At 43.2% G+C, this 19,341-nt stretch overlaps 1 protein-coding gene and 1 long non-coding RNA gene across 2 annotated transcripts in view; one reads left to right on the top strand and one right to left on the bottom strand.

The window, feature by feature from the left end:
• The window catches only part of LOC138968805 (vascular endothelial growth factor receptor 1-like), a 121,978-nt gene that overhangs the window by 66,313 nt on the left and 36,324 nt on the right, over nucleotides 1-19,341 (bottom strand). The window lies entirely within an intron of this gene.
• LOC138968800 (uncharacterized) lies at nucleotides 2,073-5,531 on the top strand. Its single transcript, XR_011456287.1, has 3 exons — nucleotides 2,073-2,887; nucleotides 4,329-4,406; nucleotides 4,794-5,531. It is a non-coding gene; the product is annotated as an uncharacterized lncRNA (long non-coding RNA).

Here is a 19,341-nt window from a genome sequence, read left to right on the forward strand (position 1 = left end):
GTGCTCTGAAATAACTCTGTCACGTTTGCATGGGTTTTAAACGAGTCAAACTTTCCTATATCACAGGCCAGTCACTAGCGAGGGATATTTCTGAAACACGTGGACAAGGAGCACGTGTAAAACGCTTGCCTCACCAAAAGCAGGAGTATTCACTAGTTCACAACCCATACAACCCTGACAGAGTTATTTCCGGAATTCGTCAATTTTGGCGGGAATGCAAGAACTGAAGAGACTTCACCGACGAGCGCAAAAACACCCAAATACAAGTTTTTGCTCGAACTGTTTCAGTAGTTCACATTCAACGGATGTCGTTTGGTGTGGGTAGTTGGCGACACGCCTAAACTTATAGTTTCAAATAGCCGTAAACCTTTCCGCCATTCGGCAGAACAGCCGAGCTTTTTTTTCCACGATGGGGGAAAGATGACGCCTTATAAACACGTAAACAAATATAACAAGAGGCGAAGCCTTCAAGGCTCACGTAAGAAATCGACAAACAGTAACACAAACTCAATCACTCCGTCACACATACACACACACACACACACACACACACACACACACACACACACACACACACACACACACACACACACACACACACAGTAAGCATAGGTGAAACTATGCAAGAAAGCGAGACCCTGGATCTGCCAAGAAGTCTCGGCCCGCTCACAATAACAATGACCGAGACTTTCAGTAATTCCTTTGCGTGACGTCTAACCCTCTTACGTCATAATGTGACGTCTTCAAATAGTTTCTATCACACACGTCGAACACTTTTGACCGAGACTGACGTAATCCATAGACTCGGAAATGTTAAAGTTTCTACCACAGACATACACACATACATACATACATACGCACGCACAGACAGACAAAGTTTATCATCGCATAGGCTACACTTACGTGAGCCAAAAACGCGTAAGGCGAAAATACAACATTTAGTCAAGCTCAGTCGAACTCAACTCACATAATGAAACTGAACGCATTGCATTGTTTCTGCAAGACCGTACACTCGTAGCATCGTCTGTCCACCGCTCGTGGCAAAGGCAGTGAAATTAACAATCCAGAAAAGCGCGGTAGCGGTTGCGCTGAGGAGGATAGCACGCTTTTCTATATCTCTATTCTTTTTAACTCTCTCAACGTGTTTTTAATCCAAACATATCATATCTATATGTTTTTGGAATCAAGAACGGACAAGGAATAAGATGAAATTTCGGAAATTTAATTTTTCTATCTTTAATTTTCAGAGACTGTTTTTAATCTGAATATAACATATTTATATGTTTTTTGAATCAGAAAATGATGAAGAATACGATAAACGTAATTTTGGATCGTTTAATAAAAAAGTAATTTTTATTACAATTTCCAGATTTTTAATGACCAAATTCATTAATTAATTTTTAAGCCTTCAAGCTGAACTGCAATACCAAAGTCCGGCCTTCGTCGAAGATTGCTTTGCCAAAATTTTAATCAATTTGATTGAAAAATGAGGGTGTGACAGTGCCGCCTGAACTTTTACAAAATGCCGGATATGACGTCATCAAAGACATTTATCGAAAAAATGAAAAAAACATCTGGGGATATCATACCCAGGAACTCTCATGAAAAATGTCATAAAGATCGGTCCAGTAGTTTACTCTGAATCGCTCTACACACACAACACACACACACACACACACACACACACACACACACACACACACACGCACACACACACGCACACATACACCACGACCCTCGTCTCGATTCCCCCCTCTATGTCAAAACATTTAGTCAAAACTTGACTAAATGTAAAAATATGCTGAAACTTTTAGGGCTATTTCGGCAAATTTGCCACACAAAAAATAAATCCAGGATTGTGTGTGTGTATAGACATTACATTAAAAACAAGACATCCATGTCAACAAAGCAGACGCCACTTGGAAGCATTGCAACGGCTGTATGGTGCTGGTAGGCTTCCAGTCTCCATCTTTCAAGTTCGCGAGAAGTTCAATCAGGCGCGAGAATTCCCACAGCGCTTGGAGATTGCGTTGGATAAAAAGGTCAGGTTGGCGAACAGTCTCTGAGTTATGGGTCACTCTCCTGGAAACTGGTCAGTCGGGACAGCGTACAAAAACATTTAAATAAACAACAACATAATTACTTTCCTTTATTTTTATGTGTTTTGTTGTCTTCAGTGTTATTTGGAGCAACAGTGTGAACAAGAACTAAAGCGTTTGTAAATTCTGTGATTTGCTTTGCACTGCAGAAGCTCTGAAATCGCCACTTTTTTCCATTCGAAAGTGTGACATGCTATCTCTGCACATACACATGCCTCAAATTTACCCATTTGATAACACATTTTTCTACAATTGTTGCAAATTCCTGTGTATGAATTTGATTTCACCCGCCCGATGCGCCCAAACGATCTTTTGATAATAACTTGGTTGCATTTGACCATGTAGAAACAATCGTCTCGCACGTCACGCCTGGTGTCCTATTTTTAGCTTCAACGCCATGCCCAAACATAACTTGTGCATACTGTTTCAGGGGATGGATAATTCTACTCTGACATAGTAAAATATTCGATGTCGTTAATCGCGATTGAATGAGATTCAAGTTGAGTCTGTAAAGCAAGTTTAATGAGATGTTCTGATAGATCTGCAAGTGGTGTCCGAAAATTTGCGATACGTGTGAGCACATTGCAGAACTATTTTCTGGCAAACTTGCGATCTTTCAACCCATTCGCGCATGAATATAAGGGAGTCCCTGTGGGGGTTACACGGTGCAAACGTGTTTTCGTACAATCGAGCACGCGGTTAGACGCAGGAAAACTTTGTTGTTGCGGTGTCCGCGCCAAAGTTGACGACAGACGTGCGAGACGGTACATGATACCACAACCTTTGAGGTAAGTTTGAGCTTTACGACGGCTCTATTTTTACTATTTTGCGTGTAGAACTTAAACCACTATTATGATTTTGTCATGTTTACAAACTGAATTCGAAAAAAAATGCCTTTCTGTCAGAAAAACGCAACCAAGTGGCAAATTCATGGGTAGAGTAGATCTAGGTACAGTCCAACGTGAAAAGAAGTTTTCGTTTTTTATGATTGTTAGTTTATTTTCTATTTTTTTAAATGAAGATTAGATCATGTGGTTCAGGTTCATTTGTTTTGTTGAGAATCTCAAGAAATAACGTTTGAATCTCTCATCATAGCCAGAGCTGTCTCGTTCGTATAGCAGACGCCATTGCTGCTTTCCGCATGCGGTGTCAGCGATGCGTGCGGGGCAGAAATTATGACAGATACTGGCATTTTCATTTGCACTGGAGCAGATTTTACACAGCGTGTGGTCATTTTTACATTTAGTCAAGTTTTGACTAAATTTTTTAACATAGTGGGGGAATCGAGACGAGAGTCGTGGTGTATATGTGTGTGTGTGTCTGTGCGTGTGTGTGTGTAGAGCGATTCAGAGTAAACCACTGGACCGATCTTTATGAAATTTTACATGAGAGTTCCTGGGCATGATATCCCCAGATGGGTTTTTTTTCTTTTTTTGGATAAATGTCTTTGATGATGTCATATCCAGCTTTTTGTAAAATTTAAGTTGAAGCGGCACTGTCACACCCTCATTTTTCAATCAAATTGATTGAAATTTTGGCAAAGCAATCTTCGACGAAGGCCGGACTTTGCATTTCAGCTTGGAGGCTTAAAAATTGATTAATGACTTTGGTCATTAAAAATCTGAATTGTAATTAAAATTTTATTTTTTATAAAACGATCCAAAACTACGTTCATTTTATTCGTCATCATTTTCTGATCCAAAAACATATAAATATGTTATATTCGGATTAAAAACAAGCTCTGAAAATTAAAAATATAAACATTATGATTAAAATTAAATTTCGGAAATCGATTTAAAAACAATTCCATCTTATTCCTTGTCGGTTCCTGATTCCAAAAACATATAGATATGATATGTTTGGATTAAAAACACGCTCAGAAAGTTCAAACGAAGAGAGGCACAGAAAAGTGTGCTATGCAGCACAGCGAAACCACTACCGCCCTAAACAGGCTCGTCAGTTTCACTGCGGTCATTGTTAAAAAATGCAGTGCGTTCAGTTTCATTCTGTGAGTTCCACAGCTTGACTAAATGTAGTAATTTCGCCTTACGCGACTTGTTTCTTTGTGTTACGAGGATGTGTTCAGGACAGAACCACTCTGATTTCCAATGTGTGTATCTTGGGATCTTGACGGTTGTAACATGCACTGTTATGTACCTCAATGTGCGATGTAAAGCTGTGGTAACAATTAAAATATCTGACTCCAACTGTTGCATACTTTTTTTTCAGATGCCAGGATGCTGCTAATGCTCCTATCCTTTCTGCCAGTCCAGTCAATGCTGATCCAGGAGCAGATCAGAGAGACCGGTACGTTTCTACTGTAAATAATTGTTTTAACATGTTTTTCATTAATCTTAATCTTATTATACTGGAATGACTTTGCTTGCATGCAGTCATTTTTTTTAATTTTCTGTATCCATACTGATTTGTGCAGACATTCCTAGCAAAGTCTTTCCATGGCGTGGTAAGTGCAGGTTACATATGGAATCAATTACATTTATACACGTATTTCAAGTACCAAATTACCCCTAGTTGGTATGAATGGAGAGCTTCAGTTGTCTGCTTTTCTGAGGTAGACATTTCCAAGTTTATTGGTGTCACTTGCTCCTTGTATTTTTAATTCATGTTGTAAACCTTTTCAGTTACTATTTTTAATTTTTCTATTTTAAGAAAGGTTCATTTGTCTGTCCACAGATTGACACACTGGATGGGAATGGGGTGGTTGTCCGTTTACTTAGGAAACAAGGATCATCGTTTGTGTGGCCTGCTGTGGAGGAGATATTTTTTGTGAAGTTTGATGAAGTAGTTGAGGTGCTGCCTGTCCCAACTCTTGACAGACGTGGCAGACACACATTTCAATAAAAAGTTGTTTCGTTTTGACTGAAATAAACCCATGGTTAACTGATACTGGTGTCTGTGTTTGTTTGCGGTGTCCATGGTTACACGCGAGACGTTCTGTGTCATTTGATGAATATCTGCATGTATTACCAAGATTTTTCAAAGTATGTCCATAGTCCTGTTTAAGTATTCATGGAGATTCTTTAAATCATACAATTTTGCAGATAGCAATTTCTGATCACTTGCTGGAAAGGTTTTCTGTGAATGAGGAAATTGTTGATCTGGCGTCCTCATAGTAATCCCCCCATTATGTAAGTGTATGGTATATTTTGAAACCTCTGGTACTTCTATGAAGCAATTTCTATTGTATCTCATTGGAAATTGCATGATAATCACTTGTATTTTTTATGATAAGAGTAAAAATGTGCCTCTAATGGTGTCCTGTGTTTCACGCGAGACGAGGCAACCTTCAACACATTATCTTAAATTACAACATTTCCAAAAGTTTATCTTGCTTTTCAAAACCTTGTGTTGGAAAGTTGAGATGTTAAACAAACCAAACACACCAAAATATTTCAATTTAGACTAACTTTATTTTTGGGCACTCAAGTCACACATCTGACCAGTTTTCAGGAGAGTGACCCTTATATCACTCGGTGTGAGCAACACCGGGTAGCTTTCGCCAACCCATCATTGTGTTACATAAATGGCCGATGGCCACAAAGAAGGCGTATTAATCGGAAATGCTGATTGGGATGAGGGTGGCGGTTTGGAGATTGGGGTGGGGAGGAGTGAAGTTGGAGGTCTTGATATGATGAAAAAACGAGTTATTACAGAGGCAGACACTAAATAATTAGGCTCTTTTCAGTAAATCGGGAAAGAAGGAGGGGAGGGAGGGAGGGAGAGAGGGGGAGAGAGGGAGGGAGAGAGAGAGAGAGAGAGAGAGAGAGAGAGAGAGAGAGAGAGAGAGAGAGAGAGAGAGAGAGGGGGAAAGAGACAGACAGGACAGACAGCTACAGACAGCCAGACAGCCATCCATCCATCCGAATCCAGACAGACAGACAGATAAAAGATAAATAAATTTGACAATAAAGTCGTATGGCATAAGTCGAACGAAGCGAACCTGAGGGTGTTTTAAGTTGAAGTTCAGAACAAATATTGGAAGTAAAGAATATTCTCCAATAACCTTCCCGCTCACGGACAGAAAAAAAATTAGCATAAAAGTGAACATTTTAACAAATGTTTGAACAACTCATTCACGTGACCAAACAGTGCTTCAAAGAAAACTCAAGTACTTCTTCTTCTTCTGCGTTCGTGGGCTGAAACTCCCACATACACTCGTGTTTTTTGCACGAGTGGAATTTTACGTGTATGACCGTTTTTTTACCCCGCCATTCAGGCAGCCATACGCCGTTTTCGGAGGAAGCATGCTGGGTATTTTCGTGTTTCTATAACCCACCGAACTCTGACATGGATTACAGGATCTTTTTCTTGCGCACTTGGTCTTGTGCTTGCCGCGTGTTCACTGACACGGGGGGTGTTCGGACACCGAGGAGAGTCTGCACACAAAGTTGACTCAGAAATAAATCTCTCGCCGAACGTGGGGACGAACTCACGCTAACAGCGGCCAACTGGATACAAATCCAGCGCGCTACCGACTGAGCTACATCCCCGCCCAAACTCAAGTGCAAGATGAAAGGTTGTCTTCGTGGCCATACAGGTAGCTTTTGCGTACAGTGGAACCCCCCTTGTAAGACCTCCACAAATCTGAAAAAATCTGGTCTTAAAAAGGGGGGAGTCTTAAAATGGGGGTAAATTTACACAGGTTAAGAACAGCAAGTATGAGAAAGCAAGTCTGAGAAAGCAAGGTCTTAACAAGAGAGAGAGAGAGACAGAAAGAGACAGAGAGAGAGAGAGAGAGAGAGACAGAGAGCGAGAGAGACAGAGACAGAGAGAGAGACAGAGAGAGAGAGACAGACAGAGACAGAGAGAGAGAGAGACAGAGAGAGAGAGAGAGACAGAGAGACAAGAAGAGACAGAGAGACAAGAAGAGACAGAGAGACAAGAAGAGAGAGAGAGACAGAGAGACAAGAAAAGACAGAGAGACAGAGAGACACAGAGAGAGAGACAGAGGACAGAGAGAGAGACAGAGAGAGAGAGACAGAGAGAGAGAGAGACAGACAGACAGAGAGAGAGAGACAGACAGATAGAGAGAGAGAGAGAGACAGAGAGAGAGACAGAGAGAGAGAGACAGAGAGAGAGAGAAAAAAAGAGAGAGAGAGAGAAAGAGAGAGAGAGAGTCAGAGAGAGTCTTAAACTGGGGGGCCTTAAAAGGGGGGTTCCACCGTAATCATCACTGCATTTCATAAATCGCCAATGGCACGAAGACAGGTTGATCATCCGACAGGGAAAATGTATGTTCAGTTACGACAGAAGCAAGCACACAAAAAAGCAGAACACACGAAGAGGAAAAGAGTGGTTGGTATGGTATTCGCTGATTGCAGAAAGACAGCATTGCTGTGTCAGGGTTGGCGTACCTGCGTGTGCTGCCAATGCCAATGGGACACTAATGAGGTGAAAACACGTTGCCACTGCTCTCCTAACGCTATACACTGGGGCTTACAAAATATTATTTTTAAAAAGCTAAAAGAAAGAAAGAAATAAAAAAAAGAAATGTTGGTTTATGAGGCGTAAAAACGCGTGTTAAGGAGCAGAAATAAACAAGTTGAGAGAGAAAGTTCTCAGTTAAAAAAAGTAGAATAAATAAATAATTTAAATCAAAGAAATGTTTGTTTATGAGGCGTAAAAACGCATGTTAAAGGGCAGAATTTAACAAGCAGAGAGAGAAAGTTCTTCGTCAATCTTAATGCTGCCTAATGTCATATTTTTTTCACTAAAAAGGTGTCAAGTGACCGGTAACTCTCATTTACCATTCTTGTCTACATACAGGCATGAGACCAAGGGTAGGGCGGATGATGGCGAGAGAGGTGAAGGGACGGGGAATGTTTACAGTGCCGGGCTGTGAGCAGTGCCTTCCAATGTTTAGCTCAGGCACCGTCGCGGCGGACGCGCCTTAGTTCTATGCAGACCTTGAACGGTTGAAAACGACGTTAAACACCAAATAAAGAAAGAAAGAAAGTTCTATGCAGGAAAATGCAGCGCGCTATTCTGGCCATCTGGCAAACTTTCGTCCTCATCTCTAAGGCAGACTGATACCAAGAGGTTTAAGTTACACCCGCCTTCAGGCTCAGGCATTTTCAAAAGCTCGACTCAAGACTACATAATTGTGACCCTCCACCACGAAATGAGTCGCATGTCACCTCGCGCGGTTCTGCGCTAGGCTTAATATAAGTCCGGGGAGTGTCTGGTAACAGTGTGAGGGTCACCTTAGTCACAGTCTTATAACTCAAACAGTTTTTGCCTTTTCTAAAACGGGTTTCACCACTGGATAGAGCATAAAAAAACTCTTTAGGAAAATGTAAAAATATGAAAATCATGCAAAGGTGACATGCGACTCATTCCGTGGTGGAGGGTCACAATATGGACTTTTTTTTCTTTTTTTTTTAGCAACGTACAGGGTGACCCGAGAAAAAAAATGCAACCAATATAAATGCTATGTCTGCTTGTAGCGCTTATACTTCTATTTGTTTTTTCTCAGACTGCCTCATTGGCGTATGACTGCAGAAGGTTAACTTTGTGAGCAGAATCGGCGCATGGATGATAACAATGTAACAATTCTTCTAGTTAAAATTCCGAGTAACCATTTTCTCCAGCGTCCAACCTTTAAAAACGCTGACCGAAAAATGCGTCCACGGAGACTCACCTGCATTATATCAAATCACAAAATCTCGTAAGGATGTAAGCATTTTGATTCTACCGTTGCTAATGCTTCCAAGCGTCTCTTATTCCAACGAATCTAGCATTCAATCGTAGCGACACTGATCAAAATTCGTAAAGCCATCGATGATTCTGAAGTGTTTCACCGAATTAGAAAGACAGGCAGACAGACAGAAAAATCAACAAGAGAAACAAATCCAAAACGGATAGACTGCCAACGTTCCAAAATCGAGAATTGAAGACGGAAAAGAAAAGAAAAGAATGAAATTGTTTCAGCCAGCAGACAAAACACGAAGCGTTGGCCCCATTCCGGGCTTGACAAAAATTTTGTGCAACCTCCAGTTCACTCTAGGACGGACTCACAAAACGTTGTAGATTCCGCAGGTTGTAGATTTCTTTCTACTCTGCAAAGTGAGCGAAAAAGCAGGCGTTGAAAACGGGCATGATGCCAGCATACCTGCCTGCTAGTAAAAGAGTGAAGGCTTGGAGGGCTTGAGACAATCTTTCCCAAAAGACTTGAGGAAAAGGTCACTGACATCCGTTTACCTCGTATGCCACGACAAGGTAAAAATCGTTTTACTCGGACGTTACTCCTCATGGGAAGGGGAAAAGGAGAGAGAGAGGGTGAGGTTGAGAGAGAGGGTGAGGTTGAGAGAGAGGGAGGGGGGGTGAGAGGGGAGCGAAAGAGAGAGAGGAGAGCGAAAGAGAGAAAAAGACAGGGGGAGGGTTGAGAGAGAGAGAGTGTGTGTGGGTGAGAGAGAGAGTGAGAGAGAGACAGAGAGAGAGAGACAGAGAGAGAGACAGAAAGAGAGAGAAGACGAGAGAGAGAGAGAGAGAGAGAGAGAGAGAGAGAGAGAGAGAGAGAGAGAGAGAGAGAGAGAGAGAGAGAGAGAGAGAGAGAGAGAGAGAGATTCTCAACACACGCAAGCAACCACCGACTCTGCCATCGCATAAACTCGTACAATCATCCGTTTTTGTGAGATTGTGCACTAAAAATCAAATACACGACGCACTCAGTTTTCACCTGCACCCTAAAACTTCCGTGCATAGCCGACCCAAACCTCAACTCAAAAATCAAAGAGCTTTCAACATCTATCACCTTCATCATCATGAGTGCAATCCGTCATCCCCTCACCCTATAATCTCCGGAAGCAATGTGAACTTGCAGCGTCACGATGCCAGGCCTCCTTCAGTTTAGGGCTACACACTTCGTTGAACTTCGCTACAGGTACATTAACAACGCACTAATGGCTGATCTATTAATGCATGAACATTGGCGACGCACTTCATTGCACTTTTCCAAAGGTAAATCAAAAAGAAACCTTCCTCGTCAGAACATGCATGTCGATATATTTCGAATTAGGCTTGCGGTTTTTAAGTTATTTGAAGAGCCGATCTTCAGGCCAAAAACCAGCACGAGCTCAGCTTGACATGATTGTGGCATAGGTCTGCCTCTTCAGAAAATACGTTATAAGCTTGCGGCATCCAAAGCTAATATAAAACGATCGGATACCAGAAACAGTCATCATTATTAGTTTTACATTGCCATTAATTGCCATTCTTCACTCTGCTGCAAGTGTAATGCAATTGTAAACCCATTTCACCCACGGTTTTAGATTAAAGAAGAAGAACAGAAAGGAGAAAGAAAACATGGTCCGGAGTAATTTAAGGGGGTTGGGTGAGGATTGGATTTTAGGGGAGAGGGAGAGAGAGAGAGAGAGAGAGAGAGAGAGAGAGAGAGAGAGAGAGAGAGAGAGAGAGAGAGAGAGAGAGAGAGAGAGATTGACAGACAGACAGTGATACAGACTGAGACGCAGACAGAAACAGAGAGAGGATCGTTTTAACGACTTTCTTCAACCAAAGTTTACATTTTTACACAGACACAAAAAGACAAATCATCAACCACGGGTGAAGCGGTAGGGTGGAAAGAGTTTGACGCAGACACGGAGGGGGTCGGGGGGGGGGGGGGGGGGGGGGGGGGAGGAGATGTTACATGTGTATGTTTGAGGACTGGGAAAAGGGGGGGGGGGGGGCGCTGAGGAATTCGGTGGCACCTGTGAAAAAGTTAAATAGAAGGGAAGTGAAAAACGAACCTAGCAACGGGTGCACTGCAGCGGCTGATTGCACGGGTTGTGGTGGAGGAGGGGGGGGGGGGGGGGGGCGTCGTCTCTTAGAAAATCATCTCGCTGTTAAAGCGGTAGTCTCCATTTAACGAGTTTCATGACAACATTATACAGTACACGTGTATTAAAGAACTAGATGAATACCCGCTTCGCCGGGTACGTTCGCCGGGTACGGCTTCGCCGGGAAGAAGTCGAGCCGAATACCCGGGGACCTGGCTTTGCCAGGTGTACGTCGGCTTTGCCGGCGCTTCGCACGAAGAAAGGGAGATAACCGCGCAAAACACTGGAGAAGATAAGGAAGAGTAATACCCGGCTTCGCCGGGACAGTGACCTTCTAAAAATAGTATAACGGGAATATGGATTGAGCATTGTCGACAGTGACCTTTTAAAAATAGAAACGGGAATATGGATTGACGCCACACGAAGGAAGAGAGATAAACGCAAAACACTGGAGAAGATAAGGAAGAGTTACTGGGAATGGATCCAGAGAAAAACCAAAATCGGTTCAGCGCTGCGCGCTGAGAGCACGTGTTGAAATATCTCATCGACCAGGTTGTGTCCGGGGTGTACCTGAATATGGCCACCAAATTTGAAAGAGATCCATCGAGAACTTTGGCCGTGCATCGCGGACACACACACACACACACACACACGCACACACATACACACACACACAAACACACACACACACACACACACACACAGAGAGACACAAGTCGTATATATATACTAGACTAGATGAATACCCGCTTCGCCGGGTACGGCTTCGCCGGGAAGAAGTCGTGCCGAATACCCGGCTTCGTCGCGATATAACCTTCGTGGTTGAAAACGACGTTGAACACCAAATAAAGAAAGAAAGAAAGAATACCCGGCTGCGCCGGGGACCCGGCTTTGCCGGGTGTACGCCGGCGCACCGCACGAAGGAAGGGAGATAAACGCGCAAAACACTGGAGAAGAGTAAAAATAGTATAACGGGAATATGGATTGAGCGTTGTCGACAGTGACCTTCTAAAAATAGAAACGGGAATATGGATTGACGCCACACGAAGGAAGGGAGATAAACGCTGAAAACACTGGAGAAGATAAGGAAGAGTTACTGGGAATGGATCCAGAGAAAAACCAAAATCGGTTCAGCGCTGCGCGCTGAGAGCACGTGTTGAAATATCTCATCGAGCAGGTTGTGCCCGGGGTGTACCTGAATATGCCCACCAAATTTGAAACAGATCCATCGAGAACCTTGGGCGTGCATCGCGGACACACACACACACACACAGACACAAGTCGTATATATTGCCCAATATTGACAGACTGTGTGATGATATCTTCTGCGATGGTCTGTTGAGACAGTGATATCAAAATCGAGACGGGAGGTCGAGATTTTGATATCATTGTCGAAACAGACCAACAGCAGAAGATATTATCACACAGTCAGTCAATGTTAGATATATTGCTAATTCTCTGGACATTTTGTATTTACTGTAAAGAAATTACAAAAGTATTTGTCTCAGTTTTGGCTGTTCCATATCCCTCCCTCTGATTATTATTTCTTTTTGTTCACGCTTTTCTTGTACTTATCAGTATTTCAAAATGTCTTTTCTTTCAAAAAATCTTTAGTCACTTGCTCAACTGAATTCTGGGATAATTACATTTTCATATATTTTTGTTTGTTTTTGAATTTAGGTGTTTTTGTTTTTGTTTTTGAAGTGGGGAAGCAATAAAGAGGTCGTCGATATCAAAACTGATATCGATGGAAATGTCGTCGATATCACTTTTGCACTGAGCTCAATTTTGCCCAATTGACCAATGGAAATCCACGTAACATATGAAATAGCAATATATATAGATATAGATAGATAGAAGATAAAAATCATAAGAACGTTTGTGTTGTGTCTAACTGGATGGTCGTCTCAACACTGTTTTCAAGAGTCAATATTAAAGCAGTATATTGTTGATTTTTTAAAAATTTTTATTGAAGAGACCGTCTCAAAAGTGCTCAACAGACAGACAGACGAGCAAAAGGGCAGAAGGGGGAGGGGCGGGGGTTGCGGAAGAACTGACAAATCATGACCACACGCCTCAAACGAGCAAGATCTACATTTATTGGAGGCCAAACAAAGTTCATAAATACAGGGAAAAGGTAGCATCATCCAGTATCTCTGTGGACCTGCTGCTGGGAAGATGCGAGTGTTCCACCCTCCTCCTTATCAACATCAAGTGCAGGCAAGCGTGTCGGCAGGGACAAGCGGAGATAATACATGGAAATGAAAAGGTAATAGACACTTCGTGGAATGGGAATTAATCAAATGGCAGAAGGGGGTCGGGAGGGGGAGGGGTCAGAGAGAGGGAGGGGTCAGAGAGAGGGATGGGGGAGAGAGAGGGAGAGAGAGAGAGAGAGTGTGTGTGTGTGTGTGTGTGTGTGTGTGTGTGTGTGTGTGTGTGTGTGTGTGCGTGAAGGAGGGAGGGAGAGAGAGATTATTACCATTACCTTGCTCTCACCGAATGTGTGAGCTTTCCTGTATCCCCCCTCCCCTCCCACCTGCACCCCGCCCCCGAAATTAAAAAACGAAAAAGCGCATGAAGCGCTTTGGACTGGGTGGCTGAGTGGTAACGCACTTGCGCTCGGAAGCGAGAGGTTGCGAGTTCGACCCTGGGTCAGGGCGTTAGCAATTTTTTACCCCCTTTCCTAACCTAGGTGGTGGGTTCAAGTGCTAGTCTTTCGGATGAGACGAAAAACCGAGGTCCCTTCGTGTACACTACATTGGGGTGTGCACGTTAAAGATCCCACGATTGAAAAAAGGGTCTTTCCTGGCAAAATTGTATAGGCATAGATAAAAAAAAATGTCCACCAAAATACCCGTGTGACTTGGAATAATAGGCCGTGAAAAGTAGGATATGCGCCGAAAATCGCCACACGAAACTCTTGATGTCCAGCCCAAAGAGATAGGAATCAAACGGGTTGGGGAATGAAAGCCACACGCTACTGTTCCACCATGCAGTTTTATCACAAAATGACGGTCCGGCCCTGGCTGATGTCCGTAGCAGACATCCAGCCGTATAAACCATCAAAGGGTCACGCCTTACTGTGGGAACAAATCTTGGGGGGAGGGGGGGGGGGGTATGATAATTCATAAAAACTTGTACAAGCTAAAGACAAACACTTGTTCAAACGATGGAGGGGGGGGGGGGGGGTGCAGGGGACATCAATTACGCATTTGTGAAGCCTGATATTAGTTGGCAAAGTCAACTTCGCGAAGTCTACTTCATGAAGCTCGCTGCACGAAGATTTGGCACTTAATTTTCGGTAAAGAGACTTCAAGAAGTCAGCTTCGGGGTCAATCAAAGACGACCTTATAATCACTGTGCGCACGTACCTATAGATATACTTGCTCACATGACGTGAAACGGCAAACCAAACCCTGAGCTATTCCCTGTCCTTATCGTTGCCAGAGACTGATGAGACTGAAATACGCCCAACAAGGTGAAAAAAAAGGATTTTCAAGTTTCAAATTAAGAAGGCTTGGACAGATTTTCTTTTCCATTAATGAACAGATAACAGGCAATGATACACACATGTATGGCAGTGGTGTTGTTTACTGCTTCACCGTGAATATGGAATGTGTCCAACATTTCATACGAAACTGAGCATCAAGAGGAGTTTATTAAAAGGAGGAAATCCTCCAAAAAGGCGGAAGAATCTCATCTCTGCATTGCAAAATGTCACGAGCAGAGCCAACCTAAACGATTTGCTTCACACAAAAAAACCAGTGCAACCTAACACAGACTGCAGTTTGTTGTTGTTGTTGTTGTTGTTGTTGTTGTTGTTGTTGTTGTTGTTGTTGTTGTTGTTGTTGTTGTTAGTTTACATGATGTCTAAATGGTGTATTCGTCCATGTGCGCCTGTCCAGCTATGTTTGTCTGTTTGTGTTTATAAATCTGACCATGCAATACATCTCTTGTTATTCAAATTGATCCGGGAACAGACCACTTCCAATTCAGTAGGGGGGCGACTATCCTCAACCCGGCGGGTCCCCAGGTGGCGGATAGGGGAACGGCCCCCAGATATGGGGGCCAGCTGCGAATATAGAATAAGCAGTCCCGGACCAACTAGCGGTGTCTCTACCAGGACGGGGTGGGTTGGCAGTTGGCACTGACTATATACTACCCTATAAATGCCCTACGTGTCCGATGACGGTTACACCATGCGGGTAAGAGCCGCATTAAAAGCTCTAGCCCCGGGGTTGGGACCCCCGGTAAGAAATCCCCCATGTGTTCCCAGGGTTAGGTTTTTGAGCCAGGAACTAAGGGCGGGGTAACCCCGAAAGAAACCTAAGGGCTGAAGTCGGAGGATCTGGGCCAACCACAGATCCACGCAAAAACGCAAAATGAATAACAGCGAACGACAAGAAGAAGAAGAAGATTCAAATTGATGGTCAAATAATTGTTATGCCTTTTTGTTGTTGTAATTGCTATATATATATATATATATTCAACCAGCCCGACCATTCTCTCGGTGATATGGAGTGCACTGTGATCGAAAGAGTCTTTTGTTCGACCCGGGATGAGAGATGGAAAAGAGAGTCTTTCTGGATTGCAAAATTAAAAACGTTGGTGCCGAGTGGACTCAATTCTGATCCGTAAACACTTGACTAGTTACAGCTTTCGTTTAGACCATGCAATTTGTGTGTGTGTGATAGAAGACAGACAGACAGGCAGAAAGAGTATGACGGAATAACTTTGGAATTCGCACGTGTACATTTGTTTTGATTACAATCAAAACGAAAGTAGATCTTAGCTTGAATGTAAATTTTATCTTTGAAATATTTGCTTTGTGAGTTGTAACTGAATTAACCATGGTATTGTGTTGCTTAGTAATTGATGCATGAATTGGCGTCTCGCAGAATTACACGCCCCTCAGGAAATTTGGGCTGCCACTTGAAATTCTTTGTTTGGCTTTTCTTTTCCTTGATTTTGTTATATATATGTTACTCATATTCCTCATCCACATGCCCCAAGAGGGGCCCCTGTGATGAGCTGAAATAAAACATTGAACTAGACAGACAGACCACTGCGCCGTTTGCATGAATGAATGCGGATATAATTATCTATATATATCCACAAACCACTGTGCACGGGCTACCCGTCACCACTAGATGATGCAGTCAATCTATCAGCGAACGCTCTGAAAGTCAACAGGCCACCCACTGGCACAGGCCCCCTGCGAGTTTACAAGTTCATCCACATGCTAAACGAGAGTGAGAGAGAGGTGGGGGGGGGGGGGGGGGTGGGGGGGAGAAAGAGAAAGAGAGAGAGAGAGACAGACAGACAGACCGACAGACAGACAGAGAGAGACAGAGAGAGGGGAGAGAGAGAGCGAGAGAGAGAGATAGAAGACAGACAGACAGGCAGAAAGAGTATGACGGAGAGAGCGAGTATGCGTGTGTTTTCTTAAGTGTGTGCATGCTGAATGTGTGTGTGTGTGTGTGTGTGTTTTTAGTGTGTGTGCATGTGTGTGTGCATGTGTGTGTGTGTGTGTGTGTGTGTGTGTGTGTGTCTATGTTTGGCAAAGGCGCGTATAACATGCAGGTATACCGGTAGCAATTGTCGGTAAACACACTCTGCCCGATGGCCTTTTGCGATTTATGGGGGTTGGGGATGCGGATGTGGCAAGAAATACACGAACACTCTTCGTCCTAATGGCAAATCGAGACCAGTGATTCCAGGCAAAGAGTCCCAATCGAGAAATAGTCCCCCTGCCCCCCCCCCCCCCCCCCTAAAATAAAAAAATTAAAAACTCCCTTGCCGTTGACCTATCGCGATAAGGTAAGTGAAATATACCTATAGAGGAGTTAATGGGAAAACATGAGATATGGATTGGTGTTGGGAATACAAAGTTCCCCATGACATAACAGAAAAATCAGTCACAAACGATGGTTTTCCACAGGACACTATTACTATTAGCAGTATTACCGTACTACTAACAGAGGAATGCTACGGGGGGGAAAAAACTCACAATTCATCTGCATGTTAAAACAATTTTTAACACCGTACCAGCAAAGATATTTCAGGCCACGCTAGAATAACTTCGGTAGCAGTACCCAAATCCTGACTGGCGCACGAGCAACCCGTAAGAGAAAGACGCAGCAGTCAATCCGTCAGAGAGGCCCCCGAGGCCCTTACCAGTTTACAACTTATTCCGCTGGCTGAGCGAAAGGTGTGTATACTGTGCAGGTAGGGTTGATTGCAAGTACGTGTGTGTATGTAAACACTGGCCCTTGGCCATTCGCTATATATTGGGTGGGCTCCTGGTGCTAGGGAGAAATATTTATACACAGTTTGCCAAAGTATCAGACAGGTGTGAACATGAAACCTGACGACTCACTGTTTTTGAATATTTATTTCGTTAAAAATAATCTGACTATTTGTCATTTGCTTATTTATTTGTAACTGTAATTTTACCAGATAGGCAAACAGAAACAAAACATTGTTTATACCAACAGGAAAACTTCGCTTCTCATGTATTTTCTGCACGGTAATTAAAAGCTGGTTAGTTGTAAAGATTCGGGTTGTTAGCCATTCGTACGAGAAGTGTATTTTCTATTTTCTCTCGTAGATGTGGGGAAGAGGGTGGGTGAGGAGAGAGTGCAGAGCAACAAAGTTCCTCCGTAGAACAACTCTCAGGTGTGTCCAAAAGAGTCGACACTTGACGTTGCAGGTCAAATAATATTGCTGTCTCAAGGTCTTGCAGCTACCTTATAAAGGAAAATCCAAATTCTTTCTCAGGTAACTGGTATTGGGGCCAGTGCAGTCAAGTGGTCTGTAATACGACTGGAAACTTAATTAAGACACACTATTACACAGAATTCAATAACCACAGCCGCAGAGCATTCTAAGGCCTAAAAAAAAAATAGGTGTGGTTACGGTAACCCGACCTACCCTATTTTTAGGGGCCGATCCTATAACTTTTTATTACATTTGTAAAAAAAAAATTAAAAAAAAATTAAAAACGAGTGCAAAAAACGCAATGAAAGCGAAAGCGCCCGTGTCGCACACTTATTTCCCTGTCAAGTACCGTACTTTCCGGGTCATAAGGCGCGACTTTTTTCCTCGAGTTCGACCCCTGCGTCTTGTATAACGAAGCGCCTAATCCGTGTATGAAATACGAAAAAAATCAAAGAGACCGCTTGAGTACCAGTCAAACAACTTGTGATAATGCATGTTTCAGCTACTAGGTACTGCCCTGCCTTTGATCTGGCCGCACACACAGATTTCCACTCTGTTAAACTCGGTCACTGACCGGTCACTGACCCCGATGCAGGAAGTGTTTCCTCTCTCAGATATGACAGGGGAACCACCTCTCATGGCAAAAACTGGGTCATTGACCCCTGGGAAGAAGGTCGTGTCTTTTAACAAGGCCACCCAGCTATCACAATGCCTTTGGTCACTGACCGGTCACTGACCCCGATGCAGGAAGTGTTTCCTCTCTCAGATATGACAGGGGAACCACCTCTCATGGCAAAAACTGGGTCATTTTGGTGCGCCCTATTGGCCCCCTGCGTCCAATGGGTGACTGGATTACAATTTTTTTTTAAAAAGAAGGGGGTGCGTCTTAGATAACAAAGCGCCTTGTCACCCGGTACGGTAGGTTTAATTTGTACACATTAGAAAAAAAAGTTTAAAAAAAAAAAGTGATTGCCTACCTACCTACCCTATTTTTTTTGGCTATGTTACCGTAACCACACCTATTTTTTTTTTTGGCCTAATTCTTCGACGCGCACGTGCACACAAATAATGCAGCAGTCAAGCCGTCAGAGAGCCCCCCGAGGTGACAGCAGCAGCCTCAGTGCCAGACCCCATCACCACTCTACAACTTGTTCCAATGGCGGAGAGAAAGGTGTGTGTGTATAGGTAGTAAAGGTAGGCTTGATTGCAGATAAGCGGGTGTGTGAAAACACTGGCCCTTCGCCACGTGGGCTGTCGTAAACAGAGGGGCCAGGGGCATGGGGAGGCTGAACTGAGTGGGTCTGCGTTTGTTAGGGGTAGACATCTGTGCCACCCCCCTCTTGCGATACCTGGAAAAAAAGGTTGGAGCGACTGTTGATTGCGTCTGGATATAAGATCGGAACTTGATTCTGTTGTGTACGGTTTTGATGGATCTTGCCATGTTTGGCCATTTATTACGTGAGTAAAAATCTATATCTCTCTCTCAACACATGCACCCACACCGAAGATACGAAAATTTCTGAACATAACAAGCTCAATCATTTTGAAAATGAAATACGTATAAATCAGTATTGATCAACGTAATTTTTGCATACATTCTAATCACAGTACTTACAAAACGCTTCTTTGGAGAAACATACACTATGTTCGGCGTTCTCTTTGGTATAGGGTGTTTATTCCTCTCTATATGTGCTGGTTGAAAGCTGAAACAGTTTTTACTTCGC

The sequence above is a fragment of the Littorina saxatilis genome, linkage group LG6 (genome assembly GCF_037325665.1).
Source record: "Littorina saxatilis isolate snail1 linkage group LG6, US_GU_Lsax_2.0, whole genome shotgun sequence".
Taxonomy (NCBI): domain Eukaryota; kingdom Metazoa; phylum Mollusca; class Gastropoda; order Littorinimorpha; family Littorinidae; genus Littorina; species Littorina saxatilis.